This window comes from Mustela lutreola, chromosome 3 (assembly GCF_030435805.1).
Source record: "Mustela lutreola isolate mMusLut2 chromosome 3, mMusLut2.pri, whole genome shotgun sequence".
NCBI lineage: Eukaryota > Metazoa > Chordata > Mammalia > Carnivora > Mustelidae > Mustela > Mustela lutreola.
The window spans coordinates 206,328,572-206,347,512 of NC_081292.1; the positions used below are offsets into that span (position 1 = coordinate 206,328,572).

The 18,941-nt window shown below is 36.6% G+C and overlaps 1 long non-coding RNA gene across 1 annotated transcript in view; it reads right to left on the bottom strand.

Moving 5' to 3' along the window:
* Positions 1 to 259: 259 nt before the first annotated feature.
* The window catches only part of LOC131828216 (uncharacterized), a 129,526-nt gene continuing 110,844 nt past the window's right edge, over positions 260 to 18,941 (bottom strand). Inside the window, exons 3-6 of the long non-coding RNA XR_009352290.1 lie at positions 6,803 to 6,876; positions 5,465 to 5,725; positions 3,227 to 3,568; positions 260 to 640 (exon numbers count right to left, since the gene is read on the bottom strand). This is a non-coding gene — a long non-coding RNA (uncharacterized LOC131828216). The remainder of the gene's footprint in view (positions 641 to 3,226; positions 3,569 to 5,464; positions 5,726 to 6,802; positions 6,877 to 18,941) is intronic.

Sequence of the window (18,941 nt, forward strand, 5' to 3'; positions counted from 1 at the left end):
GGTTTCTCTTTCCAGCAAATAAATAAATAAAGTCTTTTAAAAAATTACCAAATGTCTTTGGCATAAAAATTTGATCATGCAGTTTAACCATTTAATATGTGCATAAGAATTTATTTATTCACTAATTTACGACACCATATGACCTCAGAGATATCAGGATAGGGATGGCGATGAAGTGTTAGAACATAAGTGAGGTTCGTGGGGTGAGGTCCGGAGCTGATGACCAAGAAAGGATTCTTGAGACACCTTTGGTGCAAAATGGTTGTTTATTAAAGATCTTGGACAGGATCCCTGGGCAGGAAGAGCTGCTGCCCTGGGGTTGTGAGGGGTGACTGATCGTATACTATGGGGTCGGAGGAGGTAAAGAAAAGGGAAGTTTCAAAAGAAGTTTCATATGCTAAGGAAGACCTACAAGATACCAGAGGTCTTGCCATTATCAAGTTAAGGTTGTGTTGTTCCCTCTAGCAAGGCATTAACCTTAGCAGAGTTGGAGATTCAGGGAAGAAAGTCACCCAGGGCCCACTCTGGAGTGTGTGTTGTGGGGACTGGTGGTTAAAGTATCAACTTCTGCTTTGTCTTCAGGCAGCCTTCTGTTTCCTCATCCACCGGACCGAGTCAGGTTGATGATCTTGAAGTACTGCTGGAATATATTATTTAATATTTTGTTTATAATCAAATATATTTTATGCGATCCTTTACCCTGTGTGGATATCAAAGTTACGTAACCATTAAAAAACAAATGGAATGCTTTCTTTTATTTTCTATGCTCCAAAATTATTTAAACAGCAGCAAATTTATTTGTTTAAATATTTAAAACTATCTGAATCTAGAAAATTTAATTTGTTTCACTTGCTTAGGAGCTTATGTGTAAGGGCCTATTCAGCCAGAGCGGACCCACCTTGGTTGAACTGCCGTTTTATTGTTTATGCAGTAAACCTTAAACTGATCCTGCCCCTCCCCCCGGGGAACTTACTTGTATCAGTCTCACTCCTCTGACCATGGGCCCATTATTGAGGGACCCAACATTGACCCAACACATGCATAAGGGAGGGTTAAAATAGACACAGTTCTACTGAATGTCTCGGGGTTTTGTTATTCATTTTTAGAAATCCATATTTTTCTGGAAAATGGTTTGATTTATTCAGCCTTTCATTTCTGTTAGATACTGTTGTAAACATTATTTAAATAATTGTTTTTTATTGTTCCTCTCTGTAATTGTGGACTTTTTTATTCCTAATTACAAATATATGTATTTTCTCTTCTTGATTCATGCCAGGAGTCCTCTCTTTTCATGTTTTTAAAGAATTCGTTTTTGAATTGATGTGGGTTGTTTTGTGGGGTTTTGAGGTTTGTTTTTTTTGTTTTTTGTTTTTTTGTATTTTAGTTTCTAATGTATTAATCTTTCTTCTCTATCCTGAATAACAGTTTTTTCCAAATTTGTGATTTTATTATAATGATTTCACCTTTTTGTAAGCACTGAAGTAAATTTTTTTTAGTATGATTATATGTAATGTCCTCATTGCATTTATTTTCTAGATTCAGTATGAAATCTTCGACTTTTCCATTTGTGGTTACTGTATTCGATTTGCCTTTCATTAACTGGACAGTATCCCACTGATTTTATTTGGTTTTGTCTTGAAGCACAGACAGGCTCACAGGCTGAAGGCACAGCTTCACAAATACCATGCATATACACAACAATGTGAGTGACCTTCTGGAATGCTCAGTAAAAATCCCCAGCTCTTGCATTATGTGAGGATATCCTGCTATAGGTTTTATAATGTAAATTGACCATTTACACAATTCTCAGAACACCCTCTTCCCTTTAAAAGTGTCTATATTGTGAACTTCTTTCCAGCTGCATTACACCTGCATTTGGGGTTTTTTTCCAAACTATATCTGCTGTTGAGGCATGAATGTTTACAGAAATTTGGTTTTGTCTCTTCGCGTTCAATAATTTCAACAGGAAATGCCTTAGAATCAGTCTTTCGAATATAGAGAGTGATTTCATTTTTACTAACATTTCTTTCATTACCTAAAAATGTGATTTTATCATTTTTTGAACTCCTGACCATTTCATTTATTTGGATTTCTTTCATAAACCTACAGGTGTCGTTATCTTCCCTTTACTACCCATATGTCTGTTCTCGGTTCTCTGTTCATTTTCATCTTTATATATATTCATGTCTTCACATAAATATTTTTAAATATAAAAAAGTAGCATTATCATGATGCTCTGATATCAGTTTTTCATTTTTCTGTTGCTTTATCAATTCCTATCTCATTTAGCGTAAGTTTTCTTTAATTTCCTGGCAAGTACAATTTATTGAAGAGCAGTATTTTCAACTGCTTTCTAGAATCAGTGAATGCTCTGTCTTTTGTGTGAATTGTTCTATTTCTTATATTTTGCCCTAAGTTTTGTACTGGTGCCATGTGAGTTTTTCCCCATCCTTGTGTATCTTTTTTTCTTGTTTATCTTTTTACATGGAAATTTCTTTCCCACGTGGACCATTCCTCCAAAAACAGTGAGAGTAGAATATTCTTGACTACCCTCTGGATCTTCCCATAACACTTTGTTAGAGGAAACACTATTCTTGCTGCCTCATTTTTTCTCATGAGCCGACGTTTCAACAGACGTAATGCAAAAAGGGAGCTCCTGGGCCCTCTCTCCACCTACTTCAGTCAACCCAGCCTTAGTAACACTAGGGACACTGACAGTTCTGGTCCCCGCATTCAGTGAGATTAATCTGTTAGAAGTTACTGTTTGTGTGGTGCCACCTCTGTGAACTAATCCACTGTTAATGGCAAGTCCCCTCTATAACGTATGCTTACCAGTGATGTGGCTTGAAATAATGGGGTTCAGAGCCTGATGCCTAAGAAAGAATTCTTAAGATGTCTTTGGTGCAAAAAAAAAAAAGGTGATTTTATTAAAGCACAGGTGCAGGACCCATGGGTGAAAAGAGCTGCACTGGGGTAGTGGGGAGTAACTGATTATATAAGATTTTGTATGCAGTGGAGGGGAGTGTGATGTTAGGGCTCTAGGAAATTGAGTTTACAGGTTTTTGGAAATTGCTTTTTTTTTCCTTGTAATTTATTAAGACATTACAAACTGATGGAGACTCCTGTCTTCCAAGACTGTTACCTCTATCTGTTAACCATTTGTTTTTCCCTTTCCTTTGTTCTAGGGCACCCAGGAGTGCCCAGAGGAATGTCACATTTATCCCACCTGATGGGGAGGAGGGTGGTGTCAGCTCCTGCTTTGCTGTCTGCTTGCCTTAGGCTCCTTCATCATTTCCCCTGAACAATTTGACCCTTAAATCTTAAAGATTGTTGAAGGTGCAAGCTCTCATCTTCTGTAGCTTCTTCCTGCAGAGCAGGGGGCTTGTGGGTCATCATTGGTCAGTCGGGGAATGTATAAGGGGGTTATGAAAGGCAGAGCATCATCAAATCTGCAGCTGAATACAACGTGGACAGCATATCTATGAACCTCCTGGAGTAGAAAGGATCATCTGCGAGCGGGATTCAATCTGTCAGCAGAGAAGGAGTCTTGGCATCAGGCAGGGAAACACTGAAAATGATAATGAAATAATGTTAATATTATTATGAGAAAGAGAAGCCTGAGTAAAAGACCTTTGATAGTTGACCATAATTTTCCTCCAGTCTAGAGTTTTAACCAATCACTAAAGGATCATTTAAAATACCAATTTGAGGGGCACCTGGGTGGCTCAGTGGGTTAAGCCGCTGCCTTCGGCTCAGGTCATGATCTCAGGGTCCTGGGATCGAGTCCCGCATCAGGCTCTCTGCTAGGCAGGGAGCCTGCTTCCCTCTCTCTCTCTCTCTCTGCCTACTTCTCCATCTACTTGTGATTTCTCTCTGTCAAATAAATAAATAAAATCTTAAAAAAAATAAAATAAAATACCAATTTGAGTATTCATGTCAGTTAGAAACCCAGAAACCTTTTTGGGGTAATCGGGAATGTATATACAAGTTCCAAGCTATGCTGCTGTTAAAATATCTAATGCTATTCAGTTTCATAGAACTGTTTTATACATTTAAGTTATTTTAGTGTTTAATAATATAATGTTATTTTGAAAGTCATTTAAGGCCTTAATTGTGTAGCAGGTGGTGTTAGCCATCATATAGACTCGCTTTTGTTTCTTAAGTGATTAGGTATTTAAGAAGGGTAACTTTTATAGAAACAAAAGGAAAATATAGGTTAATGCTTAGAGCGAATGATAAACCCAGTATCTGAGTCTTGAGTGCTGGCGGTGAGAAGATTTTTAGTGTCAGGCTTGAAGAACCCTCAGATGGAGTGGGAACAGCAGTGGGAATTAGATGGTTTTTCTGGTTTGTAATTCAAGGGTCTCTACCGATCCTTCAATGAGTGGCCCATTGAAAGAAGGAATTGTCAGTTTAAATTGGGGAAAGAGAAAAAAAGGTAAAACCATCCTTTTTATTTTAAAAGAAGTTTGAGTTCTTCCACAAGTTCATAGGAATAAAAAGTCATGTTATCTGGCACACTGGATTCCTAAGAGGAAGGTACAGGTTTAATTCTTGATTAAGAATTAGGAGTCGATGAGGAATGTCCTAGTTTCATGCTGTGGGAGTACATAATATGAAGCTATATGGACATTTCCATTTTGGGTTTAAGCCTCATGCTGTATTTTATTTCCAATCTTTTAAATAAACCATATCTCCCAGGTTTATATGGGGTGAGCTGCTTATAACTGTCAGATAGGTTTAGGAAGGATATGGTTTTTTGTATTATTTTAGAGACTTATGAAATAACCCAGCCTCAAGTGAAGAATTTAATAAAGTAATATATGTCCTCTGTATTGGAAGGTCCACAGCTTTTCATATACATATTGGGGTAATCAATCCCATTTTCCAACAATTATTGTTCCAATAATGATATGCATATGGGGTCTGGTTATTATCCCTATAGAATAATAAGCAAGAAAACTGTCTGTACATGAGCTACTTTTCTGAAGTTTGCCTTGAGTTGTCTAGTGTCAGGACTTTTAGAAAAAAATGCAGTTTTAGTTTTTAATGACCTTAAGTTAAGAGAATGGAAGAAGACTGGAAACCATACTTGGAGAGCCATAGACAAATATGTGAGGAAACCAGAAGAATTTAGGATCTACTCTACTTTACAATAAGCAGTATTAAAATTTAATGCATTTTCAAAGATGTGTTATTGAAACAAAATTTTTCTCTATAATTACTCTCTTTGCCCGAGATAGAAAAATCAATACTAATGCATTTGTAAAACAAGTCAAATTTTAACAAATTCAGTATAATTATTTACATAAGTTCAGCAAAAATAGCGATTGGCCATACAGATCTTTTAAAATTTGCTTTGCCAGAATTGGAACTTTTTATAAGGAATCTCTAGATTGAACTTTTAGTAGCCTTTCTAGGCCAGAAGCCTAGCCAAATACTTGCCATCAGACATTCTGCATACCTGTAGGTTTGGGCAAATTCCTTTTCTCAAGGTCCCAAAAACTCCTGAAGTTCCTGCACCTGCCAGGAAGTGACATATTTTACTGGCTAGGTAAAGCTGGTAGGACCTCCGTAAGCAAGGATCAGGCCAACAGTTCCAAGGGACTTTATTGGCTCCATGTGACATAAGGCCAGTATGGTCATCAATGAGTCTGTGCATGTCTCTCAAATATAATATCCCAGTCAAAGCCTTGGTAGAACAACAAATGCTTCCAATGGTGTCCTGTTATAAGAAGAACAGATTTTTATTGAACTTAGGCAAGTAATTATGATTGCCAAGAAAGAAAGAATATTGAGTGACAGTTTCTGAATTTCAGGGGGTTCAGGTGAGAGAAAAGTTAAATGTTTCAATTTCTTCACAAAGGAATATTTCACCATTATTTCTATAGATAATGGTTCTCTTAAGAGACAGTTTCCTTAATCTGGAAGAGCAAACATTAGAGAATCAGCAATTTTCAAAGAACGATCACAGAAATTATAATCATCTTCCTTAATTTATTTAGTCACAAGTCACTAATTTTTATTCAGTTGGATTAATGCAGCCTTTTAATTAGTTCTGGAAATTCTTACCCATTTTAGTTTTATGATTTTAAAGATACTAAAAAGCTTTTTTTTTTTTTTTTTGTAAATAAAGTCATTTTTCTTAATCATCCTGATGATTGATGTGGGTAACAAAGGCAGGAGAAAAAATATTAAATTCCCTCACTACACACAACCCATTGACAAGTCCTTGCAACAGGCAGAGGGGCATTCCTCTAGGGACTCTGCTGCCTTGCTGTGGATACTTTGCCAAGGGCAAAGGCAATCTTAGCCCCACCCCCAGGATCCCCAAAGTCTACTTTAACATATAAAAACTCCTTTGGAAACTTCCTTTATCTCTACCCCCCAAGATACATGTTGACAATCATTCCCCAAGTGTATGACCCACCAACATACATCTGAAGGCTCTCATTGAGTAAAGTTTTATTAAAAAGTAATAAATGACCTTTTCCTAACAAGAGCTAGCCCCTTAAGGTCCTAGAAATCTTGTTTCCAAAATTCCTTAGAGACTTATGCTATCCCTTAACCCCCGCCCTCTGTGAAAGTATATAATGGGCCCCTCCTCCCAACCCTACTGCAGCTCTTTCTGCCCATGGCTCCTGTCCCTATGCTTTAATAAAATCACCTATTTGCACTGAAGACATCCCAGGAATTCTTTCTTGGCTGTCAGCTCCAGCCCTCACCAACATCCCCAAACTGCCTCATTTGGCGACTGTGATGGAACCCCTCTGACTCCGGAGATCTTCCTTTCACTTCTCACCTTCACTTAATAAACGATCACTTCACCCTTCTGTGTCAGTGACATTCATTCTTGGACTCCAGGACATAAGAACCCTGCAACAAGATGAAACACGTTTCACAAGTGAACAACAACAAAACTACAAAAAACAACAGACTCAAAAGTGGACATGGTTAAAGAGCTGATGAGGGCTCATTATCATGTAGCTTGATGAGGAAATCTAGCTAGTTCTGTGAGACATAACATGGATAACTAGAGTTTCAAGTGATGACCTTATACCAAAATAGATTAGATTTTCAGGAATTTCATGTATCTTTAGAACAGTTGTAGCATTTACCCAAATATAACCTAAGACTTTTCATTATTTGTTTGAAAGTACTTTCCAATAATTTATTATACTAAATAAATCTAGTTGGCTAAAAAGACTTCATTTACAATTTAAATCTTGAGAAAGTTTGCTAAAAAACCTTAGGAAATTTTTAAATCCCATGCCTAAACAGGATTACAGATCATAATAAAACTTAAAACTTAATTATTTATTTAGCCAAGGTGACAGTAAGAGATTTCAAAGGCAAATATGTAGGGTTATATAATAACTAGCAAAATTTAGCCTCTGTAATATTGAGAAGTTTTGACTAAGTAATCAAAAACCTGGTAAAGACAAAACATAGAAACTGTTCTTACTGGGCAGACAAAGAAAAGAGAAAATAACTTTATGTTTTCTTAACAAGAGCTGACCAACACTTTCAGAAAAGTTTTTTCAGTGGGGGGGGGGGGGTAGGGGACAGAGAGAAGACCAGAATTTCAATCTTCAAAACCAGTGTACTTTTAAAATCCATTCATTTCAACGTTAGTTTATCCCGATGGCATATAAATTTCCTTTCCAAAGGTTTCCCCACAAAGGGTCTACAGCTTTCTTTTGCATTCAGATTCTGTCCCACGCCATTTCTCTCCAAACACCCAGTCTCTTTTTAGGACAAAATTACTCTCCTTTTCCTTCAACCAAAATGTGTCTCCATTCCTTGTAGCTTTTTTACATATCTCCTGCTCTTCTATATACAGAGTCTCCTCCATTACTTCCATCTGTCTTAATGACATTCAGCAGAAGTGTGCGCTCTGAGAAACCTTAGTCTCCAGTGGAAACTAAGTAGTAACCAATTGTGAACTGTCACACCAGAATTCTTTTGATGGCAAATTTATGAATCAATTAAGCACAAAGCTTGTTTACCAACAAACTGAAATATTCTTAGTTTCTCTGCATTAAGAAGCCAAAAACACAAACCTATGCTCAGTAATCAATGCATTAGCACTCCATTCTATTTGGAAAGACCTAGACATCCAATGAATTCAATCCCAATTTATCATCCAAGCAAAACTTTAAAGTTTGAGATTACCAAGGACTATCTTAACAATTAATTACCCATGAAAACTTTGAGACAGACAAAATTAACCATTAGTTCAAGTCATCTTTTTGCTGACAAATTGCAAGAGATCATGAGTGTATTTAACCTTCAGTATAACTAGATAGAATAAAAAGTTTCAATTAGTTTAAACACTGAATTATGTTCCACCAGGGTCCATGTAAAAGTCAATCAGTTTGTTCCCCATTGTCAATTTTAACCTGGGGCACTGGTGGGGGAAATTCAAAGTGGGAGGTATTAAGTCTAAGGAGATACTCTACACTCCAGAGCCAATGCTGCCAGAGGCACAATGGATGGTTTAGGAACCAATTATGCAGGTTGCACTCAAGGTGATGCAGACACAGAAGGACAGGGAGGGGAAGGCAGAAGAGGTGAGGTATCACCTGGAAGGCTGGAGGTGGATAAAAGTCCACAAGGCAGGGAAAGGAGTCTCCCAGTCTTGGAGGCTGTCAGCTTGGACAGGTAAGCAGATGCAGGTTTGTTTGTTTGTTTTCCACCAAGTGAAATTAGGCAGCTTATGTCAGTCAGGAGAAGACAGAGAACCTCCCTGAAACGAAGAGTTTAAAGTCCCCATCCTGAGGTAGACTAACCAGAGACAGTTAGTTCCAATTATCATACATGTTAACCAAGGTAATGAATGAGCCCAGCTAAAGCAACCTGTTTTTTTTAGGTGGAACAGTGAGAGAGAATGTGTACCCTGCATTAGGGAGGGTCTGTGTTTTTTCCAGCAACTTGGGTTCTATCAGGAGGAGATCCATTTAGATAATTATCATCCAATATGTCAGGAGGAAATTTACTAACCTGGTTGGTGGCCAGACACATTCTAGGCCTTTAGGTTAGAGTCCTGATTTAGATCCACGAAGGCCTGGACCTGGGGTACCACCAAGCATTTGCCCTGCTTCTTGCAGAGGAGATCTAACTGATAGATCCTACTGAAGCCATGCAGTATTACAGGAGATCAGTCATTTCTTAAATTTTGCAATCTGAATTGTTTCCAGTGAGTTAAAAGGAATTCCAAGGCACAGTCCCTGGCAACCGAAGAAGAGAGAAGGTCCATTACCAAGGAAGCCCTCCCCCTGCCCCACTGACTCCCAGATGGCATCCCATGTGCAGGATATATCAGAGGTTCCTGGTGTGAAAGCAACACAAGGCATCACTGGACAAAATCACTATGATCACCACCCTGCCCTTAAAGGCCCTGGAGGAGGGATGCTAGCATCCCCTCCACTTATCCCCCCAACTTCCCTATTACATTCTAGGCAAGGACCTAGATACCCTGCCTTCAAAACCATGCCATGGAGGTGAAGCTTTATTGATGTTGCCTTGAAGAACCCACCATTTTTAACCCATGAAAAACACTAGAAACATTTTGTTTTGCTTTTTTAAAATATTTTATTTATTTATGTGACAGAGAGCGAGAAAGAGAGCATGAGCACAGGGGAGGAACAAGGGGAGAGGGAGCCCGAAGTGAGGCTTGATTCTAGGATCCCAGGATCATGACCGGAGCTGAAAGCAGATACTTAACCAAATGAGCCATCCTGGTGCCCCAACCCTAGAAAAGATTTACAAGAAGAAATTACTCAGTTTTGTACCTTAAGTAGTTGATAGAGGACATTCACAGAAAACAGAACATTGACAGTAAAGATAGAAAGGCATCATGGTCTAAGTGACATTCCAACATGTGTAGTCTTTTATAGCCAACTTCTCTAGGAAACAGTTCCCAGTTGGGTTTTAATTCAGTCAGGTACTGGTGTGGGCAGGTTCCAAGTAGAGGTCTCATGGCCATAAGTGGCTGGACCAGAGATGTGGAGGGGATAACATTAGACCAATAAGGAAACCTCACACAGGACTCTTAAGTCTGGCAGCCTTCCTGGTGACGTAGGTGGCTGTCCCGTGCCCAAGACAGACAACTTTGTATAAGAACAAGAGTAAAGAGAGGGCATCAAGTTTCTGGGCCTTATAACCACTTCCAGCCAACAGACAGGCTTTCTCCTCCCTACAGAGTAGCCACAGGCTAGATGACCATAGCGTGAGCAATGGCCTTGAAAGTGTTCCAGGAAGACTAGACTCCGTGGAAAGCCCCTGAAGTGAAAGTAAAGAGAGAGGAGAGAAGTACTTGTCAAGTTTGCACAAGGCTCAGCGTCCAGATGAAAAGACTCAAAGCCTCATGTAACATCACCAAAACGATGTGGTTTGAAGTAGTGGGGTTCAGAGCTGATGGCTAAGAAAGAATTCTTGAGACATCTTTGGTGCAAAAAAGTGGTTTTATTAAAGCACGGGCACAGGACCCATGGGCAAACCCCAGGCTGCCCTGGGGTTGTGAGGAATGACTGATTATATAAGATCTTTCATGCTATGGAGGTGAAGGTGATGTTAGGGCTCCAGGAAATTGAGTCTACAGGTTTCTGGAGATTGCTTTTTTCTTGTAATTTATTAAGACAGTTACAAACTGATGGAGACTCCTGTCCTCCATGAATGTTATCTCTATCTGTTAACCATTTGTTTTTCCCTTCCTTTGTTCTAGGGCAGCCAAGAGTGCCTGACGAAGGTCATACATCCCCTATACAGGGCTAGGGATGGGAGGGGCACTGTGGGGTTTAGCTGGTGCTTTTCCCTCAGCGTGCCTCCTGCTCCCTCCCACCAGCACTGCTGTACCCCTGCAGATCTCCAGCTGCTTCCCCTACAATTAGGTGAATAAAATCAGTTCAGCTGAATAAGTAACAAGTGGGCTATTTAGTTCTTGGGCCCAAATGTGGTCTCTAATCCAGAGGGGAAAATAACACTAAATTTCCTCCTAGATTCTTAATTTATCATTTGATTCAGAATGTGGAAGGTTATTAATTAGATTTCCTTTAAACGTTGAAACTCTTGGTAATATAAATTGTCTATTTTCCTTCTTTGATTAAAAGAGATGGAAAAGGAGCTAGGGACGCAGGAGGCCACATTCTGGAAACTTATGAGAATTCTCAATGAATTTTTGTAAACTCCTGAATTGTAGGACATTGATTTTCAGTTGAGAATGTACCCTCTTCCATGAAAAATAGTGTATGGGTAGGAGGTGCCTCTCAGAGTTCATTTTTTCTCCCACTTTGGGATCAGTCCCCCCTCTAATGATTAAACAAAGAGATTATAAAGCAAGAAATGCCAAGATACCCTCAAGGAGTTGTAAGCATAGTGCTTATTGGTTACACGTATAGACATGAGACATTATCATCAAAACACTAATACAGCACACTGAGACACTGCCAGTTCTCTGCTTCCTAAGATAGTTATAATTAGGTAAATTACGTGTATAAAGAAAAATAATAAATGCAGAGTGGCCATGTATAGGTGCCAAAGGGAGATAACATTAGATGATTGGAATTGGTAAAATTAATCTGAAAAAAATCTTGTCAGAAACAAGTTTGGCCCAGGCATTGTAGAAGAGAGAGCAGATGTAGCTGCTGGAGGAATGGGCTAGACATTCTGATTAAAAGAAAAGTTCTGAAAAAAAAGAACATGTTCAGTTCTTGTTGGGAGAAAAATAAAGGTTAAAATACAAGGAGCTTATATTAAGCCTATACAAAGGTTTGTTGAAGAGCAGCCTTCATCTTCTCTGTCTTCTACAGCCTCCAGAATAAACAGTTTAAAATAACTAAGATAAATCTAGAATCAAAATAATTAAAATGGTAGATGTTAAATCCATGAACATATGTAACAATTTCTAAGGTACTAAAGAGAGATCTAAAATCCAACATTCAGAAGGAGATACCTGCCCCCTAAGAAATGTATTTTTGAATGAGAATGGATAAATGTCTAAGCAACACAAGAAAAGCATTTATCTGAAAACAGTTTCTGGTTGATGGTTTCAACTGAGGAAGAAAAGTCCGACTTTATAGCACCACATCTATACTCTGAACAGTGATAAATCAAATTTTTCAAAAACCCATGAAACACTGATGTCATTAGCAAGAATAAAGACAGTTCTGAGAACCCCCCGAGTGTCGTGGCATTTCTTCCCACCCCGTTTAATGCTGAGCTTTGGTTCCCACCACTCAGACTTCCTGCTCCTTGGTCTGAGTTTCTCTCATTCCAGAAAGTGTTTTGAGAGCATTTACTATGATGACATTCCACTGACTGTTTTGACAAAATGAGTAATATCTTAGGATCCAATGAAGTGTATCCAACAGTTCTCAGTGGACCTTTAATTCAGCCACCACTGTGAATTATGTCAAAACTTTTCTCTACACATTGAGGACTATAGATTTTTGGATAGGCTCAATATTAGGCATAAGTGAACATCACTTTTTATGTCACTATTAATGCTGCTAGAATCAGAAACTGAACTTTCAAAATGGAGTTAGAGATTCTAAATCTCCTTGAAAATAACTATGTCTTCCTCATTTTCCTTGGATCAGTTGCTAAGACAGACATGTCAAGGAATCATTGTGATTTTTTTTTTTAACTTTTAAACATTTAATTTTCTTCTTTGGTTAAATCTGAATAAATACTTTATGATTAGGAGGGACAGCTGGATATTTGAACAGGTGGTTGCAGAAGATTATGGAATAGCTTCTCAGGAAAACATTCCTAACTAGATACACAGCCATCTGTCAGATATTGTTTAAAAATTCTTATGTGTGGGGAAAAATTATGAAATGAGCTCTTAATGGCCTACATATTGACATTTTCAATAATAAAACTATGGGTCAAGTAAAAAGAAGGAAGTGTTAAACAGCCCAAACTACTTTTAATAAAGACAATGTTCTAAGTCAGAATTGCCCAAATTTAGCTCCATAAATTCTAAAATTAGGACCTTAATACATGTTATTAATTAAAGGGTACTTTAACAAATACTGCTGAGAGATTCTTGGTTAAACAAAGTTAAAGAAGTTTTATTTTTGTTTATTTGTTGTTTATGTTATGTTAGAAAACTTCAGAGTCTTTAGGAGATTAATGTCTAACGTGACTTAGTAAGTAAGAAGTGAATTCTGGAGAACATTGATCATTTGAACTGGACAGGTGGATCTAACCAGAATCAGAATAAGAAGCATCAGCTTCACACCATTTCCCAAATTATTTCAGAAGTCAAAGACTCAGGACGATGGGCCCCAGACCTACAGGATAATAGTCCACTGTGGTCTATTCCTCTGTGAGATGTGATCCTTCATGTGGCATCCTATTACCACTGTATTTTAGAGATAAGATTTGAACAGAAATAACCAAAAGAGAAACAAATGTCTATATTCTGGACATTGCAGTCCCCATATATACAGAATTCTAGACTAGCAACAGAGAAAGGGAATCACATAGCTGAGCCTACATAAAATCATAGTTTGAGAAGAGTTTTATCAGATCAAAAACATATGGAGGTGAAGGGGGTTGTCCTCTCAGTAGGGCCCAGAGTACACTGGGTACCAGCCCAGTAAAACAGATGAATGAGACTGGGAGTCGTGCAGATTAGCCTAATTAAATTAACATTGGAGGCAGTTAAAGAAAACCTGTGTTGAAAAACATTTGATCAGTGACACAGAGATAGACTTATTTTGTGCATTTTGCCATTGTTACTGACTACAAAGATTCTTTACGGTCAATTTTCTTCTTGAAGTAAAATACTCTAACATGTATCAGTTAAATAAACTTTTTGTTCTTAAACAAGTCCGCTGCCTTTGAACTATTTTTAAATTTTATGTTACTATTGATACTCATTCATTTTGTAACACTTTTTTTCTTTTCCTTTTTGCTGTGATTTTTTTTATTCCTTTACTTTCATCTTTGTGTTATAAGCCATTATAAGAATATTTTTTGTAAAAGCAATGTAGCCAGTTACTTCATATTTTTGGAAAATGGTGAAAGTAAACTTGATAGTACTCACATTTTGATAGTAGTATTTATACATTTGTCCGCTAAAATAATAATAAATAATACCTGGTAATTCTTACTTTTTATTCTGGCCAACTTATTTTTTTTTTCCTTTTTCTCTGTACTCACACTGCTGTTGTCTCTGTCTCCTGCTTCTTCCTCCCTCTCTCTTCCCACCCCCACACCTTGGTCCTAGTGTGAACAAAGGATCATGACTTTAGCATAAATCATTATCAAATAATTTTTGTAATGATTTGTAAGCATTTAGGTAAAGAATGTAATGTAATGATTGTAAGCATTTAGGGAAAGAAAATGCTCGTTATATTTAAGAGCTCAAGATGATGTGTTGGTGGAGGGTTTACTGTACCAACAGACTGCTGTAAACATGATGTCTGGATTTAGCAATTTGAATGTATTTTTTTAAATATCCTTTTATATTGAAAGTTAGATGGTTAAAAGTGAACTAAATGAAAATATGATTCAGTGCATTTCTATTCTATTAAATGGTTCTATCCAAGATTGATGACTAATGAAGGGATACAAACCTAGAGTAAGATATTCAATGGTTGGTTTTTTACATCATTTTGATATCTCATCCTAATGCCCGTGTGAGTGGAAATCATATCAAATTATCAAAGAGCATGATGCTTTAAAGAAGGGAAGTAGATGGGAGTTTTACATTAAAAAAAAATTCAGAAACAGACTGCAATGTTAAACTGAATTCAATAAGATGAAATTTTGTTATTGTTTCTAAAGTATCTTCCTTTGGTTTATTAACCAACTATTCTATCTTGGGGGTTGGAATATATAGCTTAATGGCACATATAAGAAGATTTAAGTGTTGAGATTAAGCTGGATTTGAATTAATAGTGAATGTCACAGCTAATATATCCAAATTCTCCTTAGGCTGCTGTCAACATGGAAAGTTAAAAATGAAAAAGATATAATCTCTTTTTATTTTTTGTTTGCTAGACTACGTGGGGGGATTCTGTATTCAGTTCAGTGTTCAGCCCCTTTCGAGAGAGCCCTTAACAAATAAAAATGTAACCACAATGGTGAACATTGTGAAGGGATATGTAGATTTATCAGAGATGTTAGGATTAAGTACGGACAAGATAACATTTGGTGGTGCATTTATTTCACTCAAGAGTTCACTGATGACCTAAGCTGGACTATCTTATAAGACTATAAAAAACCAATGTACTGGGTCTTTTCTAGTCATAGACACATAAATGACAGTGGCATGATATATAATAATAATGTTCATTAGATATATTCATATCTGTATTTGTGCAACCAAGAAAATCTAAATAGATGTATTTCCTTAAGTTCTTTGTTATTGAATTTATAACAAGTGGAATAAATACCACCATGAAAATTTTTTCAACTTTTTATACTTTTTAAAAAAATCATTGCTTTTCAACCTATGTCTCATTATCATGCCCCTATGGAGAAAAATCCATTTTAATTTAATTAATTTAAATTGAATTTAATTTCTACCTAATAAAGAAATAATCAACAAAGAAAATCTTGCTAAATATAGATGAACTCAAAACATTGATTTTACTCAAACCATTGAAATAGTTAAGATTTTGGCCTATTTTTTCCCACCTCCTACCTAAACAAACTGTAATTTTGAGGATGACAATGAGTTTCCTCATTGAGAATGCATGCTTTACACAGCCATTCTCTCTATAGTCACTCACTATTATTAATTCCCATCTCCCAAGGTTTATTCATATTTTTTTCACTAAACATTACATTTTTTCCCTTTTTTAATTTATATAGAACATATCTACACTAGGGACAAACTTTTAAACCCCTTTCCATGTGTTTATTTATGTTAGGACAGATTTTAAATAAATTTAATTTTTCAACATTTTATTTAAATGTATTTTATGTGTTTATTTTGTGAAATGTATTTAATTTTAAATACTTGTTTCACTGTAAAGATCAAATGACACTATGTGTGTTAAGCACATACCAAGTGGACACATAATAGCAAAGCAAAATTTATACCATTTGCTTTTATTTTATCCCTTGAGAATTGTTTACTATACTACACATATATGCTATAAAACTATATTCTAATTAGTACCACAGATTGGGTTTTAAAACTCAAATCCAACAGTTGCTGTAAATGCAACAAAGTGTTTTATTATGTTAAAGTCATATAATTTTATATTAATTAATTTCTGTATCAAAGTCATTTCACAAAGTATATCAATAATCCCATAGTTTCTGACTCTGGCCATTTCATCCAGAAACTTCCTTCCTATTGTCTTCTCTTTAGAAGCTTGATCTACAGATATCAAATCATTGTAATAGTAGTTTAGAAGTTTAGAAGTATGCAAGATGAAAAGGACAGATTATAATCAATTCTAGATGACCATGGTAGTTTTAAAAAAATTCAAAATCAAAACCAAGCAGAGAGTCCAGTGGTTCTACAGAAGATTGCAGGAGATATGCACTTCGGGAATATAAAGGATGAGAGAAGGCATTTTTCTAAATAGGAAATGGCAACTATTACTGCTCAGATTTAGAACAGGCTCCGCTGCTGTGTGACAGCTTGATTGTACACCTGTGACTTTTCCTCCCTCTGGTATTATGCATCTCTATCAGATAACTGATATTGAAGTCGCTCTGGCTTTTCGAGGTCTAGTTTTAGCTGATCTTTATATATGCTGCATTTGCTTTTGTACCTATTGATATCCTATTTTTATCTATTACAACTGGGCTGACAAAAGGATTTTCCAAACTTTAATCCAAGATTGCATAAAAGAGAAATCTTGTTGCAGAAATTATCTGTGTGATTAGTGTATTCATACTGTGCATAAAAGTTACATATTCAAAAATGCTTTAAATGAAATCATTAGCTTTAAAGAGTGAAATTAAGAAAACGATATAGCAACTTCTTTACAAAAGTACTTTATTTCTATGAAATTCATGCTATATTACATAAAAGTTCTCTAAAAAGCATAGGTATTCATCAGACTGATTAGCTAAAATTAGAGATACCATGTCTAATAGATACAACTGAATGGCCATGTCATTCAGTTGTATTGGTGTCAAGGACACAATTGTGGGTAACTGAAGTCATTATCAACTATAACATTTATGTGAAAACTGATATTCATATTTTCAACTGGGTAAGAACTGTTCTTGTACTATGATTCAATAAGCAACAATGAAAATATGAGATAAACAATTCTACTAAAGGCAAAGTGCAGATGTGATATACTTAACAAAGGAAAAGGGTTAATAACTCATGGGTTTCCAGAGTTGCAAAGCAACTATCTAATTGAGGTCTACATTGGATCTCACAGATACTGTATTTTCTTCCATGACTCAAATGTTTTATTTTTTTCAAGATGTTTTAAAACACAGAGATCCATGTTTGTTGCCTAGAAAACACTGAGAAATGTACTCTGTCCCTCACTCTGAGTTGCAGTTGAGTATAGAGTAGGAACACATTGGATAGGGCTGTCAGTTGTGCAAGTAAGTTTCTTTGTTTCCCCCAAAAGGATTTATCCCAACACGCTTCCTCATTGTGAACCAGTTAGGTGTCTTTGAAAATATGGAAAGGCAGAGAGAACAGAAACCATTCCAAAGCTGCCTATGCACAGAGCTACAGCATTCTGGGAAGTTACTTCCTGTCCGTACGCCCCTCTCTCTGTCCACCATCTTTTCTTCATCTTTTTTCAACACCAATATTAAGCACAGTTTTTGTCATCACCAATATCTCACTACTTTAAGTTCTAATTATAAACTCATCCAGTTCACCAGTTTAGGACATACATCTGTAAATTAAGCTCATTAGAGAACAGAGCAAGCAGCAGTTTCTTTTAAATTAGTCAACAGAGAGCTGTAGTTTAAGGCTGGTATTTATGAGGACATAATTATCCTGGACTAGGCAAAGTTGCAAATCTCCAATCCCTTGGCAAACACCCTGCACAAGTCTTCACAAACTGGGTAAATCTATGTTAACCACTGTGTCATGCCTTAGCCTGCATTAGACACTATAGGGCATAAAAATACAAGGCATAGCCCCACAAGGACATAAAGGGTCAGAGTGAACAATTAGTGGGGAAAGAACACTACATAATGAAAAATTAAGATTACTTTACCAAGTAGGCAGGTACACAGATTTGTGATTGGTTTTATCCATTTATCAAATGAGGCATAACTGGCCTTTAAACTTAAAAATAGTAAGTACTATAATGCCAAAAAGAAAAAAAAAAAATAACAGTTAAAAAGGTGAGAAGGCAATACACAGGTGAAGAAAGAAAGGAAGGAAAGAAATCAGAGCGTGCAATTATGGCAACTCCTTCCCCTACACTAAGGATAATTCTTATCTTCTTGACTTTCTCCTCAGTTCTAGTACCTTTTAAGATATGGTGCTAACCTGCTAGGTCTTGTGTTTTATTACGCAGCAGATGGAGATATAAAGTTGGTGGGAAAGCTGGAGAGATTTATATTTGAAAGCAGATTACTTGCTGGAGACAGGAATAAATATTCAAGAAAAGAAGGGAGGGAGAGATTAGAGAGAGAAAAAGTGAGCTCTTTGGAGAGGTAGTTTGGACAATTTGAAAGGGCAGAGGACAGTCTTTGAGATAGCTGGATCTCTATTAAAGTATTAATAGGAATTATTAAGGAATAAAAAATAATTTAAAGAAATGTGGATATATTTCTCAGGAAAATATACTTTTTTTTCTGTGTTTTCAAAATACTTTTTTTTGTGTGTGTTTTAAGACTATTTCTATGAGATTTTCTTCCAGATGTTCTTCAAGGGTATTGTATGTAATACATAAGTGTATCATACCTTGGCATATTCAATCTCATCCCATATCCCCACATACCTTGAGTAACTTTTAAGTCATACTAGAATGGCTTTAGGA